The sequence below is a fragment of the Panthera onca genome, chromosome C2 (assembly GCF_046562875.1).
Source record: "Panthera onca isolate mPanOnc1 chromosome C2, mPanOnc1 haplotype 2, whole genome shotgun sequence".
NCBI classification, from domain to species: Eukaryota; Metazoa; Chordata; class Mammalia; order Carnivora; family Felidae; genus Panthera; species Panthera onca.
Genome location: NC_138347.1, coordinates 104,839,718 through 104,858,434, shown reverse-complemented (window position 1 = coordinate 104,858,434; position 18,717 = coordinate 104,839,718). Strand labels below are relative to the sequence as shown.

The following is an 18,717-nucleotide window of genomic DNA, read 5'->3' as shown; positions in this document are numbered from 1 at the left end:
CAATGTACAGAAATCAGTTGCATTCTTATACACTAACAATGAAGCAACAGAAAGACAAATAAAGAAGCTGATCCCATTCACAATTGCACCAAGAAGCATAAAATACCTAGGAATAAATGTAACCAAAGATGTAAAAGATCTGTATGCTGAAAACTATAGAAAGCTTATGAAGGTAATTGAAGAAGATATAAAGAAATGGAAAGACATTCCCTGCTCATGGATTGGAAGAACAAATATTGTCAAAATGTCAATACTACCCAAAGCTATCTACACATTCAATGCAATCCCAATCAAAATTGCACCAGCATTCTTCTCGAAACTAGAACAAGCAATCCTAAAATTCATATGGAACCACAAAAGGCCCCGAATAGCCAAAGTAATTTTGAAGAAGAAGACCAAAGCAGGAGGCATCACAATCCCAGACTTTAGCCTCTACTACAAAGCTGTCATCATCAAGACAGCATGGTATTGGCATAAAAACAGACACATAGACCAATGGAATAGAATAGAAACCCCAGAACTAGACCCACAAACGTATGGCCAACTCATCTTTGACAAAGCAGGAAAGAACATCCAATGGAAAAAAGACAGTCTCTTTAACAAATGGTGCTGGGAGAACTGGACAGCAACATGCAGAAGGTTGAAACTAGACCACTTTCTCACACCATTCACAAAAATAAATCCAAAATGGATAAAGGACCCGAATGTGAGACAGGAAACCATCAAAACCTTAGAGGAGAAAGCAGGAAAAGACCTCTCTGACCTCAGCCATAGCAATCTCTTACTCGACACATCCCCAAAGGCAAGGGAATTAAAAACAAAAATGAATTACTGGGACCTTATGAAGATAATAAGCTTCTGCACAGCAAAGGAAACAACCAACAAAACTAAAAGGCAACCAATGGAATGGGAAAAGATATTTGCAAATGACATATCGGACAAAGGGCTAGTATCCAAAATCTATAAAGAGCTCACCAAACTCCACACCCGAAAAACAAATAACCCAGTGAAGAAATGGGCAGAAAACATGAATAGACACTTCTCTAAAGAAGACATCCGGATGGCCAACAGGCACATGAAAAGATGCTCAACGTCGCTCCTTATCAGGGAAATACAAATCAAAACCACACTCAGATATCACCTCACGCCAGTCAGAGTGGCCAAAATGAACAAATCAGGAGACTATAGATGCTGGAGAGGATGTGGAGAAACGGGAACCCTCTTGCACTGTTGGTGGGAATGCAAATTGGTGCAGCCGCTCTGGAAAGCAGTGTGGAGGTTCCTCAGAAAATTAAAAATAGACCTGCCCTATGACCCAGCAATAGCACTGCTAGGAATTTACCCAAGGGATACAGGAGTACTGATGCATAGGGGCACTTGTACCCCAATGTTTATAGCAGCAATCTCAGCAATAGCCAAATTATGGAAAGAGCCTAAATGTCCATCAACTGATGAATGGATAAAGAAATTGTGGTTTATATACACAATGGAATACTACGTGGCAATGAGAAAGAATGAAATATGGCCTTTTGTAGCAACGTGGATGGAACTGGAGAGTGTGATGCTAAGTGAAATAAGCCATACAGAGAAAGACAGATACCATATGGTTTCACTCTTATGTGGATCCTGAGAAACGTAACAGAAACCCATGGGGGAGGGGAAGGAAAAAAAAAAAAAAGAGGTTAGAGTGGGAGAGAGCCAAAGCATAAGAGACTGTTAAAAACTGAGAACAAACTGAGGGTTGATAGGGGGTGGGAGGGAGGGGAGGGTGGGTGATGGGTATTGAGGAGGGCACCTTTTGGGATGAGCACTGGGTGTTGTATGGAAACCAATTTGACAATAAATTTCATATATTGAAAAAAAAAATAAATATAGTCAAATTAAAAAAAAATAAATAAAAAATGGTTAAAAAAATAAAGTCATTTTTGTTGTTTTTTAACATTACAAAAATGGTATTTAAATACACACATTGACCCTAAAGACTCTACCAAAAAAAAACCTTAGAACAAATAAATGAAGTCAGTAAAGTTGCAGGACACAAAAAATTGTACATCCTTAAAATGAACTATCAGAGAAATTAAGAAAACTATCTCACAATTGCATCTAAAAGAAAAATATACCTAGGAATAAATTTAACCAAAGAAGTGGAAGATCTGTACACTGAAAACTATAAGACACTGATGAAAGAAATTGAAAAAGACACAAATAAATGAAATGATATTCTGCTCATCAATTGGAAGAATTGATATTGTTAAAATGGTCATATTACCCAAAGTGGTGATTCAATGCAATCCCTACAAAATTCCAATGTCATTTTTCACAGAAATGGAGCAGTCCCAAAATTTGTATGGAAACACAAAAGACTTAAATAGCAAAAGCAATCTTGAGAAAGAAGAACAAAGCTGGAGGTATCACACTTCCTGATTTAAAACCATATTATGGGGCGCCTGGGTGGCTCAGTCGGTTAAGCGGCCGACTTTGGCTCAGGTCATGATCTCGCGGTCCGTGAGTTTGAGCCCCACATCGGGCTCTGTGCTGACAGCTCAGAGCCTGGAGCCTGTTTTGGATTCTGTGTCTCCCTCTCTCTGACCCTCCCCCGTTCATGCTCTGTCTCTGTCTCAAAAATAAATAAACGTTTAAAAAAAAAAACATATTACACAACTATAGTAATCAAAGCAGCATGGTATTGACATAAAAACAGAAATAGATCAATGCAACAGAATAGAGATCCCAGAAGAAAAACCACATATATATGTCAATTAATTTATGACAAAGGAACCAAAAGTGTACAATGGAGAAAGGACAGTTTCTTCAATAAAAGGTGTTGGGAAAACAGGACACATGTCACATGCAGAAGAATGAAAGTGAACCTCTATCTTATACCATACACAAATACAACTCAAATGGGTTAAAGACTTGAACATAAGAGCTGACACCATAAAACTCTTGGAAGAAAACATAGAGATGAAGCACCTAGACATAGGTTTAGGCAATGATTTTTTTGGATTTGACATCAAAAGCAAAGTCAACAAAAGCAAAAATCAACAAGTGGGACTACATCAAACTAAAAAGCTGCTTTCTGTACAGCAAAGAAAATAAACAAAATGAAAAGGCAACCTACAGAATGGGGAAAAAATGGCAAATCATGTATTTGCTAAAGAGTTTAATATCCAAAACATAAAAAGAATTCATACTACTCCGTAGAAAAAAAAAAATCCTATTTTAAAAATGGGCAGAGGGGGGCGCCTGGGTGGCTCGGTTAAGTGTCCAACTTCGGCTCGGGTCACGATCTTGTAGTTTGTGAGTTTGAGCCCCGCGTCGGGCTCTGTGCTGACAGCTCAGAGCCGGGAGCCTGCTTCTGATTCTGTGTCTCCCTCTCTCTCTGCCCCTCCCCTGTTCACGCTCTCTCAATAATAAATAAACGTTAAAAAAAATAAAAATAAAAATAAAAATGGGCATAGGATCTGAAAAGACATTTTTCCAAAGAAGACATGAGTACAACAGGTACATGAAATGGTGCTCAAGATCACTAGTCATCAGGGAAATGCAAATCAAAATCACAATGAGATATCACCTCACAACTGTTAGAATAGGTATTCTTGTCTAGAATGGGAAAAAAATAACAAGTGTTGGTCAGAATGTGGAGAAAAGGGAACACTTGTGCACTGATGGGAATGTAAATTGGTGCAGCCACTGTGGACAACAGTATGGAGGAGCCTCAAAAAATTAAAACTAGAAATACCACATGATCAAACAATCCCACTTCAGGATATTTAACCAAAGGAAATAAAATCACTATCTTGAAAAGATATCTATACTTCAGGGGCGCCTGGGTGGCTCAGTCGGTTGAGCATCCGACTTCAGCTCAGGTCACGATCTCGCGATCTCGTGGTCCGTGAGTTCGAGCCCCGCGTCGGGCTCTGGGCTGATGGCTCAGAGCCTGGAGCCTGCTTCCAATTCTGTGTCTCCCTCTCTCTCTGCTCCTCCCCCATTCATGCTCTGTCTCTCTCTCTATCTCAAAAATAAATAAACGTTAAAAAAAAAATTAAACAAAAAAAAAAATATCTATACACTTCCATGTTCACTGTAGCATTATGTACAATGGCCAAGCCATGGAAACAACAGATGAATGGATAAGGAAATTGGATATACATAATGGAATATTATTCAGCCATAAGAAAGAAGGAAATCCTGCCATTTGTGATAATATGGATGGACCTTAGGGCATTGTGCTAAGTGAAACAGATGAGACAAAGATGAATACTGTATGACCTCACTTACATGCAAACCTAAAAAAGACAAACTCATAAATACAGAGAGAAAATTGGTGGTGGGCAGAGTTAGGGAGGGGAGATAAAATGGGTGAAGGTGGTCAAAGGATACAAACTTCCACTTATAAGATAAGTAAGTCCTGGGGATCTACGCTACAGCATGGTGACTATAGTTTATAATACTGCATGGTATATTTGAAAGTTGCTAAGAGAGCAGATCTTAAAAATTCTTATCACAAGGAAAAAAATTTTGTAACTGTGTGTGGTGATGGATGTTAACTATACTTACTGTGATCATTTTGCAATATATACAAATATCAAATCATTATGTTTTCCACCTAAAACTAATATGTTATATGTCAATTATATCTCAGTTAAGAGAAAACTCACTTCCCAAGCAGTGGACCAGGTTGTTGAGGATCATGATCCCAGATCCACTGCTTGTTAGGGCTGTGGTTTCAGTTGAATTGTTTAACTTCTTTGTGCCTCAGTTTCTTCTTAGGAAGCTAGAAGTAGTGCATCAGAGGGTAAAACTCTTAGAGCCTTGCACCCAGTAAAATCTGTATGTGAGGTGGCTGGTATTGTCGCTGCAAATGGATTTAAAAGAGGAAGGGTCAAGGCTGACTTAGGCCATGAAGGAGTTTTCTTCATTGAGCTCTGAAGAGCTCTGAATTCCAGAATGTGTCAAAAGCCAACCTTTAGTACTTACCAAAAGCCTTAAAATATACATAGACTTGATTGAGCAGTTCCCCCATGAAGAATATATCCCATGGAGATAATCAAGGGCCTATGCAAAAATTTGATTACAAGAGATACTCATTTGAAACACTGCTCTGATGGTGAAGTATTGAAATATTGAAAACTCCCTAATTATCCAATAGTAGGACACAGATTAAATAAATTCTGCTCCATCACACAAAGAGTCATGCTTAGCTTTTAAAATAATGTGTTAAGACATCTATTAATATGGGAGAACGTCCATGATATGTCATTAAATGAAAGGAACCAGTAATAAAATCATATAACAAACACAGAGACAAGAAAATTTCTGTTTTTAAACCCATATTTCATGTCACTACACTGAGATATTCCAACAAATGTATAGAATCTTCCAGCCCTTTTATGTTTAAAATTTCAATTACTCAGATACTAACAAGTATATCTTCCTTTAAAAAAAGAAAACATTATGAATAGTACTTTTAGGGAGGGGCCAAGATGGTGGAGCAGAATAAAAGTTCTCTACTTCTCTCCTCCCTGAAATGCAACTAGATCAGCAACAAATGATTTTGCACACCTAGAAAATTGATCTGAGGATTAACACAACAATCTGCATAACTTGAGCCACAGACTCGGCAGGTATGTGGTGTGGAGAGGTGAACTAGGGGAGAGAGAAGCCCTGGAGGGTAGGGAGCTGTTTTTGTTTGCAGAGAGAGGACAGAGACCGCTGGGAGAGTACAGGAAAGCACTCGCCCTGAAAGCAGCTGGAGAGAAAGAGAGAGTGGAAACACCCACATGGGCTGAATAAGAAAGGGAGAAAAGAGAAAGGAGAGGGTTTCAATACCATTAGGACTCTATAAATAGGAGACACAGAGTTCGAAATTCCACAGTTCAATACCTGGTGGTGCTCTGGTGGGAAGCGGACAGCGAAGTCCGAAGTCCGAGGGGTCCTGGGCCACACAGGGAGAGGTGGTTTCCCTGCAGGGAGGATATTTGATAGAGAGGGTGCAGCCTCCCCACAGGAAAAGGTCCCGGCAGACCCCAGAGAATAGTCCTGGTGTTGGAACAAGGACTCTGGAGTGAGGTGAAGCCTGGCGCCAGTCTTGTGTTGTGATTTGCCATAATCTCTAAACCTCTGCTGCTGCGCAATTGCGTGACTTTTTCTGGGGTGGGCTGGCACCAAGACGCAGTCTCTGGGCCTCTGCAGCAGCGCGATCACTCGAGTGTTCCTGGGGGTAAACCGGAACCCGGCACCCAGCCATTGCTCGGTGAGACCCTCCCCTAGAGGATCGGAGTGGGCCAAAGCTGCAGGGCCTTTAGAAGTGAGGGGTTAGGAAACATCCCCGTTGGATAAAATTTGGGAGAGAGGTGCTGCCTGGCAGGCTGACGGCTTGGACATGGACAGTGTAGAAGCAGGAGTGGATGGAAGCCAGAGACAAAGGAGGAGTGTCTGGTGGCTAGTCGCTGAGAGCACAGAATTCTGATGCTAGCGCCTGGGAAGCTGGGTGACTCCATTTTCTCTTCTCCCATGCCTGCGCATACGTGCACACGAGCGCCACACCAATCTACCACCATGAGCTAGGAAACGCCACCTAGTGGAGAATGGAGCCGTTACACTGAGCCCCGTCCAACTGCGGCAACCAAGCTCTACAGGACAACCAATAGTCTCTCCACATGCTTAGTGTACAGACTATAAAGTGCTTCATAGTTTGACTTCTAGGGGAAACTGGATGTAATTTCATTCAGATTTCATCCTGTTCACTGGTCCAACTATTCATTTTTTTTCTTTTGCTTTTCTTTTCTTATTCTTGGATACCGATAGCGAAAAATTTTATTTTTATTTTCTGTTTTTATAAAAAACTTAACTATATTCTTTATTTCTTTTTGTAAATTTTCATTCTATTTTACCTTATTTCATTTTATTCTATTTTATTGTATACGTTTTTTTTTTAAAGTTTTCTTCCTTTTTTTTTCTTTCCTTTTCTCTCTATTCTATCAAGCTTCTTTCAGCAACCAGATCAAAACACACCTAGGATATAGCTTCCTTTATTTTATTTTTTGTGTTGTTTTTAATTTTTTAATTTTTAATTTTTATTTTAGTAATTCTTTTGCTTCTTCCAAAATGATGAAAAGAAGGAATTCATCCCAAAAGAAAGAACAGGAAGAAATGACAGCCAAGGACTTAATAAACACAGATATAAGCAAGATGTCTGAACTAGAGTTTAAAATCACATTAATAAGAATACTAGCTGGGGTTGACAAAAGCATAGACTCCCTTTCTGCAGATATAAAAGAAGTAAAATCAAGTCAGGACGAAATTAGAAATGCTATAACTGAGATGCAACCTCAAATGGATGCCACAGAGGCAAGGATGGATGTAGCAGAGCAGTGAATCAGCAATATAGAAGACAAAATTATGGAGAATAATGAGGCAGAAAAAAGAGGGAAACTAAGGTGAAAGAACAGGATATAAGAATTAGAGAACTCAGTGACTCATTAAAAGGAATAACAGCTGAATCATAGGAGTCCCAGAAGATGAAGAGAGAGAAAAAGGGGCAGAAGGTTTATGTGAACAAATCATAGCAGAAAACTTTCCTAAACTGGGGAAAGACACAGACATCAAAATCCAAGAAGCACAGGGAACTCCCATTAGATTCAACAAAAATAGACCATCAACAAGGCATATCATAGTCAAATTCACAAAATACACAGACAAGGATAGAATTATGAAAGCAGCAAGGGAAAAAAAAAAGTACTTAAACTATAAGGGAAGATAGATCAGGTTCACAGCAGACCTATCCACAGAAACTTGGCAGGCCAGAAAGGAGTGGCAGGATACATTGAATGTGCTAAAACAGAAAAATATACAGCCAAGAATTCTTTATCCAGCAAGGCTATCATTCAAAATAGAAGGAGAGATAAAGAGTTTCCCAGACAAGCAAGAACTAAAGGAGTTCGTGACCACTAAGCCAGCCCTGCAAGAAATTTTAAGGAGGACTCTCTAAGGGGAGAAAAGATGAAGCAAAACAAAAAAGAACAAAAGCAACAAACACTAGAAAGGACCAGAGAACATCATCAGGAACTCCAACGCTACAGGTAACACAATGGTAATAAATTCATATCTTTCAGTGCTCATTCTACATGTCAATGGACTAAACGCCCCAATCAAAAGACATAGGGTAACAGAATGGATAAGAAAACAAGATCCATCTATATGCTGTTTACAAGAGACCCATTTTAGACCTAAAGGCACCATCAGATTGAAAGCAGATGAAGAACCATCTATCATATCAAATGATCACCAAAAGAAAGCTGGAGTAGCCATACTTATATCAGACAATCTAGATTTTAAAATAAAGACTATAATAAGAGATGAAGAAGGGCATTATATCATAATCAAGGGGTCTATCCACCAAGAAGATCTAACAATTATAAACATTTGTGCCCCCAACCCACATGGAAGCACCTAAATATATAAATCAATTAATCACAAACATAAAGAAACTCATTGACAATAATATAATAGTAGGGGACTTCAACACCCCACTTACAGCATGGACAATAGATCATCTAAGCAGAAAATCAACAAGGAAACAATGGCTTTGAATGACACACTGGACCAGATGGACTTAACAAATATTCAAAACATTTCATCCTAAAGCAGCAGACTACACATTCTTCTCGAGTGCACATGGAACATTCTCTAGAGTAGTCACATACTGGGACACAAATCAGCTCTCAACAAGTACAAAAAGCTTGAGATCATACCGTGCATATTTTCAGACCACAACACTATGAAACTCAAAATCAACCACAAGAAAAAATTTGGAAAGACAACAAATACTTGGAGATTAAATAACATCCTACTAACCAAGAATGAATGGGTTAATAACCAAGAAGTTTAAGAACAAATTAAAAAGTACATAGAAGCCAGTGAAACACCACAGCCCCAAAACCCTGGGGTGCAGCAAAAGCGGCCATAAAAGGGAAGTATATAGCAACGTAGGCGTTCCTGAAAAGAACGAAAGGTCTCAGATACACAACCTAACCTTACACCTTAAAAGCTGGTAAAAGAACAGCAAATAAAACCCAAAACCAGCAGAAGAAGGAAGATAATAAAGATTAGAACAGAAATCAATGCTATTGAAACCAAAAAATAAACAAACAAACAAAACAAAAACAGAAAACAGTAGAACAGATAAATGAAACCAGGGGCTGGTTCTTTGAAAGAACTAACAAAATTGATAAACTCCTAGCCAGATTGATCAAAAAGAAAAAGGAAAGGACCCAAATCAATAAAATCACAAATGAAAGAGGAGAGATCACAACCAACACTGCAGAAACACAATAAGAAGAGAGTATTATGAGCAGTTATATGCCAACAAATTGGGCAATCTGGAAGAAATGGATAAATTCCTAGAAACATATAAACTACCAAAACTGAAACAGGAGGAAATAGAAAATTTGAACAGAATCATAACCAGTAAAGAAATTGAATTGGTAATCAAAAATCTCCCCAAAAAACAAGAGTCCAGAGCTGGATGGCTTTCCAGGGGACTTCTACCAAACATTTAAAGAAGAGTTAACACCTATTCTTTTGAAGCTGTTTCAAAAAATAGAAATGGAAGGAAAACTTCCAAACTCATTCTATGAGGCCAGCATTACCTTGATTCCAAAACCATACAAAGACTCCACAAAAAAGAACTACAGACCAATTTCCCTAATGAACATGGATGCAAAAAATTCTCAACAAGGTACTAGCCAACCGGATCCAACAATATATTAAAAGAATTATGCACCACGACCAAGTGGGATTTATTCTTGGGATGCAGGGCTGGTTCAATATCCACAAATCAATCAATGTGATACATCACATTAATCAAAGAAAGGATAAGAACCACATGATTCTCTCAGATGCAGAGAAAGCATTTGACACAATACAGCATCCTTTCTTGATAAAAACCCTCAAGAAAGTAGGGATAGAAGGATCATACCTCAAGATCCTAAAACCCATATATGAAAGACCCACTGCTAATATCCTCAATAGGGAAAAATTGAGAGCTTTCCCCCTAAGGTCAGGAACAGGACAGGGATGTCCACTCTTGCCACCGTTATTCAACATAGTATTGGAAGTCCTAGCCTCAGCAATCAGATAACACAAAGAAATAAAAGGCATCCCTGGGTGTCTCAGTCCGTTAGTCATCTGACGAGGCTCAGATCATGATCTCATGGTTCATAAATTCGAGCCACATGTCGGGCTGTGCTGACAGCTCAGAGCCTGGAGCCTGCTTTGGATTCTGTGTGTGTGTGTGTCTCTCTCTCTGCCACTCCCCTGCTTGTGCTCTGTCTCTTTCTGTCAAAAATAAACATTTAAAAAAAAGTTAAAAAAAATAAAAGTCATCCAAATTGGCAAGGAGGAAGTCAAAGTTTCACTCTTCATAGATAACATGATACTCTATATGGAAAATGCAAATGATTCCACCAAAATGCTGCTAGAACTGATCCATGAATTCAGCAAAGTCACAGGGTGTAAAATCAATGCACAGAAATGAGTTGCATTTCTATACACCAATAATGAAGCAGCAGAAAGAGATATCAAGGAATCAATCCCATTTACAATTGCACCAAAACCCATAAAATACCTAGGAATAAATCTAACCGAAGAAGTGAAAAACCTATACGCTGAAAACTATAAAAATCTTATGAAAGAAATTGAAGAAGGCACAAAAAATGGAAAAAATATTCCATGCCCATGGATTAGAAGAACAAATATTGTTAAAATATTGATACTACCCAAAGCAATCTACATATTCAAATGCAATCCCTATCAAAATAACACCAACATTCTTTACAGAGCTAGAACAAACAATCCCAAAATTTGTATGGAACCAGAAAAGACCACGAATAGCCAAAGCAATCCTGGAAAAGAAAACCAAGGCTGGAGGCTTCACAATTCCGGATTTCAAGCTGTATTACAAAGCTGTAATCATTAAGACAGTACCATACTGGCACAAAAACAGACACTCAGATCAATGGAACAGAATAGAGAACCCAGAAATGGACCATAAACATATAGCCAACTAATCTTTGACAAAGTAGGAAAGAATATCCAATGGAATAAAGACAGTCTCTTCAGCAAATGGTGCTGGGAAAACTGGATAGCGACATGTAGAAGATTGAACCTGGACCACTTTTTGACACCATACACAAAAAGAAACTCAAAATGGATGGAAGACCTAAATGTAAGACCGGAAGCCATCAAAATCCTTGAGGAGAAAGCAGGCAAAAACCTCTTTGACCTTGGCCACAGCAACTTCTTACTCAACATGTCTCTGGAGGCAAGGGAAACAAAAGCAAAAATGTACTATTGGGACCTCATCAAGATAAAAAGCTTCTGCATGGTGAAGGAAACAATCAGCAAAACTAACAGGCAACCGACAGAATGGGAGAAGATATTTGCAAATGACCTATCAGTAAAGGGTTAGTATCCAAAATCTATAAAGAACTTATCAAACTCAACACCCAAAAAACAAATAATCCCATGAAGAAATGGGGAAAAGACATGAATAGACACTTCTCCAAAGAAGACATCCAGATTTCCAACCGACACATGAAAAAATGCTCACCATCACTTGCCACCAAGGAAATACAAATCAAAACCACAATGAGATACCACCTCACACCAGTCAGAATGGCTAACATTAACAACTCAGGCAACAACAGATGTTGGCAAGGATATGGAAAAAGAGGAACTCTTTTGCACTGCTGGTGGGAATGCAAACAGGTGCAGCCACTCTGGAAAACAATGTGGCGATTCCTCAAAAAATTAAAAATATAATTACCCTATGACCCAGCAATTGCACTACTAGGTATTTATCCAAAGGATACAGGAGTGCTATTTTGAAGGGGCACATGCACCCTAATGTTTATAGCAGCACTATTGACAATAGCCAAAGTATGGAGAGAGCTCAAATGTCCATCAACAGATGATGAATGGATAAAGAAGACATGATACACACACACACACACACACACACACACACACACACACACACTAAAGTATTACTTGGCAATCAAAAAGAATGAAATATTGCCATTTGCAACAACATGGATGGAACTAGAGTATATTATACTAAGCGAAATTAGCCACTCAAAGAAAGGCAAATATCATATGATTTCACTCATATGTGGAACTTAAGATACAAAACAGATGAACATAAGGGAAGGGAAGCAAAATTAATATAAAAACAGTGAGGGGAACAAACCATAAATACAGAGAACTAACTGAGTGGGTGCTGGTGGGGTTGGGCCAAATGGTCAAGGGGCATTAAGGAAGACACTTGGTGGGATGAGCACTGGGTGTTGTATGCTGGGGATGAATCACTGGATTCTACTCCTGAAATCATTATTGCACTATATGCTAACTTGGATGTAAATTAAAAATAATAATAATAATAAACATTAAAAAAATAAATAAATAAAATTTAAAAAAGAGAAATTTTACAACAAAATCCCCTCTAACCACTTCTACCCTCAATCCCTGTCCACTCCTTCAACTTGAGATTTAACCACTGTGTAGTAAGTATCCTTCCAGAATATTCTCTGTATAATTTTACTACATAGAGATGTATTCATAGTAAATATATATAATGCTATTTTGCACATAAGGTTTTTGTTTCCATGCAATCCTATCACATATGTAGCTTCCTGTAAGCACCACCACAATCAAGATACAGATTTATTCTATTTTTACAGAGCTTCTCATGCTAGCCTTTATAGACTCATAGCCACAAACACCCTCTCTAATTAATCCTTAACTTTTAGCATCCACTAGTCTGTCCTCCACCTCTATGTTTTGTTATTTTTAAGAACATTATATAAATGGAATCATATAGTAAATAATCTTTACTATAATTCCCTAGACATCTACCCAAGCTGTTGTGTGTAGCAATCATTTTAACTACTGAGTAGTATTTCATGATATGGATGTACCACAATTTGTTAAACCATTCACCCATCTAAGCATGTTTGCATTGTTTTCAGTTCTTGGTATTATGAATTGAGCTACTATGAACATTTTTGTTTCTCTGGGATAAAAAGCCAAGAGTGTAATCATTGGGTCATATGGTATGTGCATGTTTATTTAGTATTGCCAGAAACTGCCTTACTTCTTCTGCTACTAGCTGTAACATTTGTTTTTACCAGCAATATATGAGTGATCCAGCTTCTCTGCATCCCTGCTAGCATTTGGTGTTACCACCAGTTTATTTTAGCCATTCTGATTGTTGGAGTTTCAATTTGCATTTCCCTAATGGCTAAGATGTTGAATACCTTTTCATGTGCATAATTTGCCATCGTATGTCCTCTTTGGTAAAATGTCTGTTCATGTCTCTTGCCCATTTTATAATTGTTTCTTTATTACTTTATTTTATTTTTTACATTCAGATTTGATAATTCTTTATATATTCTGGTGCAAGTACTTTGTCAGACACGTGCTTTGCATACTTTCTCTTAACCAGTGACTTTTTAAGAATCTGTTTTTGTCAAATTTATACATGCACATATTTAAGTAGGGAAATAGTTAAGGCTATGAAAATAGGTAAGGCTGTGAAAAACTGCAGGACTGAACTTCTTGATGTCCCCCTCCCTAGAAGCAACCATTTTCAACTCCTTTAGCTGGCTCTTTTGCTATTTATGGCTACATCACTAAATAACATGTTTATTATTTCTTGATTTTTTTGGCATTATTTATTGCCTTGGCACTATGAAAAATGTAGATTTCCCCCCCTTTTTATTACCCTTCCATTTATCCCTCTCCAACATGTGCATCCCATTTCCTCCAAAACAAGCCCACAATCCCTTATCCCCAATTCTAGATCCAAAACATTGTTTCATAATTCACCCAACCTGAACTCATTTGACAGCAGAACTGATGAGAAACTACTTCTAATTTTATTCCTATTGCTTAATGTAAATATTCATGTTACACTGCAGAAATATCAATATGGTTGAGTAGGGAGTGATAGCTAAGACCCTTCTGGGGATGTTTTGTAATAAACTATGTGCTGTATTACAAAAAAATTTGAATAGCCATTGTATTTCTTAAACAAATTTAAATTCTGAAACATGTTTGGCCCAAGGGTTTTGGATATGGGATTATGGACCTGAATAATTATAATTTTAGATAAATATTCAGTGTTTACATTATTATGACTATGTAAATAAATTCAGAGGTAAACCATGTTATGTATGATTGATGATACTATTAATGTCAAAACCATGCAGAATTACTTTTATAGATTAGCACATTTTAAATTAAGTTAGAGAAGGATAACATAAACTCATAGAATAGGAATTTTATTTGATGGTTTTCCTATATGTTATTTGGCAGAAATTTAAATTGATCATCACTTCCTTGAAGTGTTTGCTCAAATTATACGTTTTCAGTGACACCTTCCCATTACACACTATTTTAAATCACATCCCCCCAGCAGCTTTCTATCTGCTTTGTGCTTTGTCTGTTGGTATCTGACATGCCATATTTTTTTAGTTATTTGTTTATGGTCTGTCTCCTTCCCACTAAAATGTCAGCTTCACAAGAGGACAAAAATATCTGTTTTCCTCACTACTATGTCTCTGTCACCTGGAACAGTGCCCAGGCCACAGTAGGTGATGTATTGAATAAATGAATTTTGGTGTTTGAAGTGTAGGTATTCATCAAGAATGAGAAAAAACAATTTTTTTAAGTTATTTATTTATTTATTTATTTATTTATTTATTTATTTATTTTTAAGTGATTTCTATACCCAACATGGGGCTTGTACTCACTACCCCAAGATCAAAAGCCATATCTTCTTTGACTGAGCCAACCAGGTGTCCCAATAATGACAAAAAAGATTTTATTCTGGGCAAACAAGTGCCACAAAAAGGAATTTTATTGACTTTTAATTATAATGTTTTTATTCTGACTGCTTTTGTCACTATTTTGACTGAGTAATGTTACTAGACTTATACAACAGAATTTTAGTTTCATTGCAAATACTGTTTACTATTTCTGTTAAGTCAGAGACAAATTCATTATACTCCTGAATTCATTAGTATAATGCTTTTTAAGGTTATCTTTTGTGACACAGCCATTCAGAACACATAGCAGGTAGAAAAAGATTATACTTTGTGCATTTTGTTGTGCATATTTTGTTTGCATTGACCTTAAAAACACAGAAAATGAAGAGAAAATAATATGTTAATGGTACCTATTGAAAAGCAGGGGGGGGGTGTGATACTGGAAAATTGGCAGATTTTACTATTATGGGTATATAAAAATTCTAATTTAATCTAGCACATTATAAATGTTACTTAATCTCAGTGAGATGACATTCTAACATTTCATGCTAGACATGTGGAGTTTCCTGACTTGCAAACTCTAGTTAAGTGTGCAACGTCTGTCCAGGTCATGATCTCTGGTTTGTTAGTTCGAGTTCCACATCGGGCTCTGTGCTGACAGCTCAGAGCCTGGAGCCTGCTTCAGATTCTGTGTCTCCCTCTCTCTCTGCCCCTCCCCCACTCGTGCTCGCTCTCTCTCTCTCTCAAAAATAAACATTAAAAAGAAAAGTATGTTACTTTACAGTAGAAGATTATTAGAAGACCATTTTAGATCATCTAGAACATCTAGAAACATCTGAAAAGTTGTATTACTCTAAAATGTTTGGAAACGGTCTATTGTAGAAATCACTACATTTAAAAAATTATGCACAGTGCATAGTAAGCATATGATGGCCAGACAGTGATGTCCAACAGCTCAAACCAAGTTGTACGGACAGAGAAGTTTTAGAGTAAAGCAAGCAGAATGAGAAAATGACTTTGTTACAGGCAAAGAAGGTGAAAATCTCATAAATTTTTTAGACCAAAGGTCATTTACCACTAAGCAGGAGATACTGTGGGCAAGGAGAAGGTAAAGATGGGTCTTTTATTTTTTTATTTTTTTAATGTTTATTTTTGAGAGAGACAGAGCGTGAGCAGGGAAGGGACAGAGAGAGAAGGAGACACAGAATCCGAAGCAGACTCCAGCCCCTGAGTTGTCAGCATAATGCCTGACACAGGGCTTGAACCCACGAACCTGGAGATCATGACTTGGGCCGAAGTTGGACACTTAACCGACTGAGCCACCCAGGTGCCCCAAGACAGGTCTTTTTAAAAGAGTTGCTTTCATCACCTTGTCTTTGGCTTCTGCAGATGGTCTTTACAGAAACTCAACAAGTGATTCTGCCACAATTCTATCTACAGATCAACAAATCTGCAGAACAAATAGAAATATGTATATTTTTATTATGGATATTACCTTTTTATGCTGTATACCTTGTAAATTCTGATTTTTTTCAGTGTAAGAATTTACAAGGAAAATATGATTGAGGTATTTATCTAAACAGAATTTATGTAGCATACATTTTCAGAAATGAATATATTTTCTATATGTACAAAATGGCAGATATTTGAAGATACACTCATGGTAACTGTTTGCTATGGTAAACCATTTTCTAAAATATGCTTGCTTTAAAACTTGCTTACTTTTTGTTACAATTTATGTTCCATATTACATACCATACTCTCTGTACCAAAGCATTTTTGGAGGGATCATAATGCCCTCAAAATACCATTCATCTGTAACAGGGCCAGACCCCAGGTATTCTGCATAAACAGTCTTCTTTAATGTTTATGAAATATACAAAATATTTATACATACATAAAAAACACTAAGTTAGATCAAGCCACCCAAAATGTATGAAATTATTAGTTTAAACCAAACAAGAAACTTCTACAATAGATATTTTTTGAAGCATAAGACCAAAGAACATATAACTGAAAGTTATATTGTGATTTAATAAAAGAGTATCTCTGGTCTTTGTCCCCCCACTTCTGGCACAAAACTTCCAAAGCCCTTGGAATTTCCTGAGAGATGGAAGTGTGTTATGCTAATAAAGTGACTCTAGAAGCCTCTAGATAGCTCCAGGGTGGGTGCTGGTCACCAGAAAAACCAGCCAGGTGATTAGAGGACTAGATCTTCCAGCCACCTGGCCTCCAGGGAGAGGATGAAGCCTGGATATTAATCACAAGACCAGTGATTTTATTAAGCATGCCTGTGTAATGAATCCCTATTTAAACAAACAAACAAACCCTGGGACATTGACACTGGGAGAATCCTCCCGGTTGGTGAACACATTGATATGCTGGGAGAATGATGTGACCAGATTCCATGAGGAGAGGGCAGAGAAATGCAAGAGTTAATGGGATTAAGGTGCCAATCTGGACAAAAACTGATATATTGGAACAAGCTTTATGTGAAGTGGTTATGACTCTTATCTGAATGAATTATGGGAATGGATATTGTGTGTGGGGAAAATTACCTAGCATTATAAAACAGAAGGCATGTACATCCTTCCTTCAAGCCATATTCATTAAACATGTAAAATGGGAATGAATAAGATTGCCCAGGCCCATGTAATATAGAACAGAAGCTAGGGTGCTGTTAGGGACAAATCCTCCACATAATAGCCACATGTGGAGTGTAAACTATGCCTTATCACAAAAGCCCGTAAGCACCTCCCAGACATGACTACTGGGATTTTGGACTAGAGAATTTCCATTTGGAGGAGCAATTACTAGCTTGCTATGAGACACTAATTGAAACTGCCTCTGAATGAAGAACATAAAATAATCTTGAAACCTGAAATATCCAGGATGTCTTGGGTGATATCAGAGAAACACTCTAATGAGGAAGGCAGTGCCCAGAAGAGTTCTATAACAAAATGGAAATGGTTTGTGCAGGAACACACCAGCAGGGGAATGCACGGAGTTACACAGCATATTCCTGAGCAGGTGGACTCTTTTCCCCAGGAATGACTCTGGAACCATGTGAAGAGCTGCAGGATTCGATCATCACTTGGACGGTGCCCTGTGAACAGCTCTCAACTGACTAACAAATAGCCGCTCGGCTGATAGACGGCAGTTTCGTCATGAACACACAACATGCTGTTTGGAAGGCCACCACTCTGACTAAAAACGGTAAAACAAATGGGGTTGGTGAGCTGCACTGCATGCTGTTTACCCTTATGGTCAGGCAAAAGGGCAATGGAAGATTAGCCTATAAAGGGGGGTGCCCTTACTGGGCATGGCCCCATGGAAATCACTATGGGAATCTGAAGGGTGCATTAAAGTGGGCCATGTCAGTGCCCATCAGAAGAACCCTCTTCCAGCATCAGAAGATGATTAGAATCAATGAGCAGATACCCTGGTGTGCTCACTTGAGGTAGCCACTTGGGTTAATGAAGGGAGTGGACTGAAACAATGCAGGGATGGGCCAAATCTAGACATATTCCTTTTATACCCTCTGAGGCACAAAATGACAACAAGAACTGTTTTGTCTGCCAACAAGAGAGATTTAGAGGCTGCAGATGGCTATGGGGAAGATTCCTGGGGTGGGAGGGAATCCTTGTACATAGATGGCAAGTCAGATTGATGTCTGTAGCCCTGGAGGGCTACAAGTGGGTCCTGACAGAAATAGACACTGACTCTGGGTTGTGCTTTGCTGACCCAGTGGTAGATGTAAATGCTCAGAGTACTATAAAAGAAGTGGAGCAGAAGATATTGCACAGATTTGGACCACTGAATCACATTTCTTTAGACTAAGGAACACACTTTACAGTCCATCATATCCAACAATAGGCAGAGAGAT

At 38.1% G+C, this 18,717-nt stretch overlaps 1 protein-coding gene across 18 annotated transcripts in view; it reads left to right on the top strand.

Annotated features, from left to right (window-relative positions):
* The window catches only part of CC2H3orf80 (chromosome C2 C3orf80 homolog), an 80,634-nt gene that overhangs the window by 16,672 nt on the left and 45,245 nt on the right, over positions 1-18,717 (top strand). For 2 of the 18 annotated variants that reach the window (XR_013549782.1, XR_013549781.1), the window contains exons 4-5: positions 16,221-16,298; positions 17,880-18,047. The exons of 10 other annotated variants lie outside the window; for them this stretch is intronic. The gene's annotated coding sequence lies outside the window, so the exon portion shown is untranslated. Of the gene's footprint in view, positions 1-16,220; positions 16,299-17,879; positions 18,048-18,717 lie in introns of those variants that run through there. 6 more of the 18 variants (XR_013549783.1, XR_013549775.1, XR_013549788.1 and 3 more) reach the window with 4 other exon arrangements.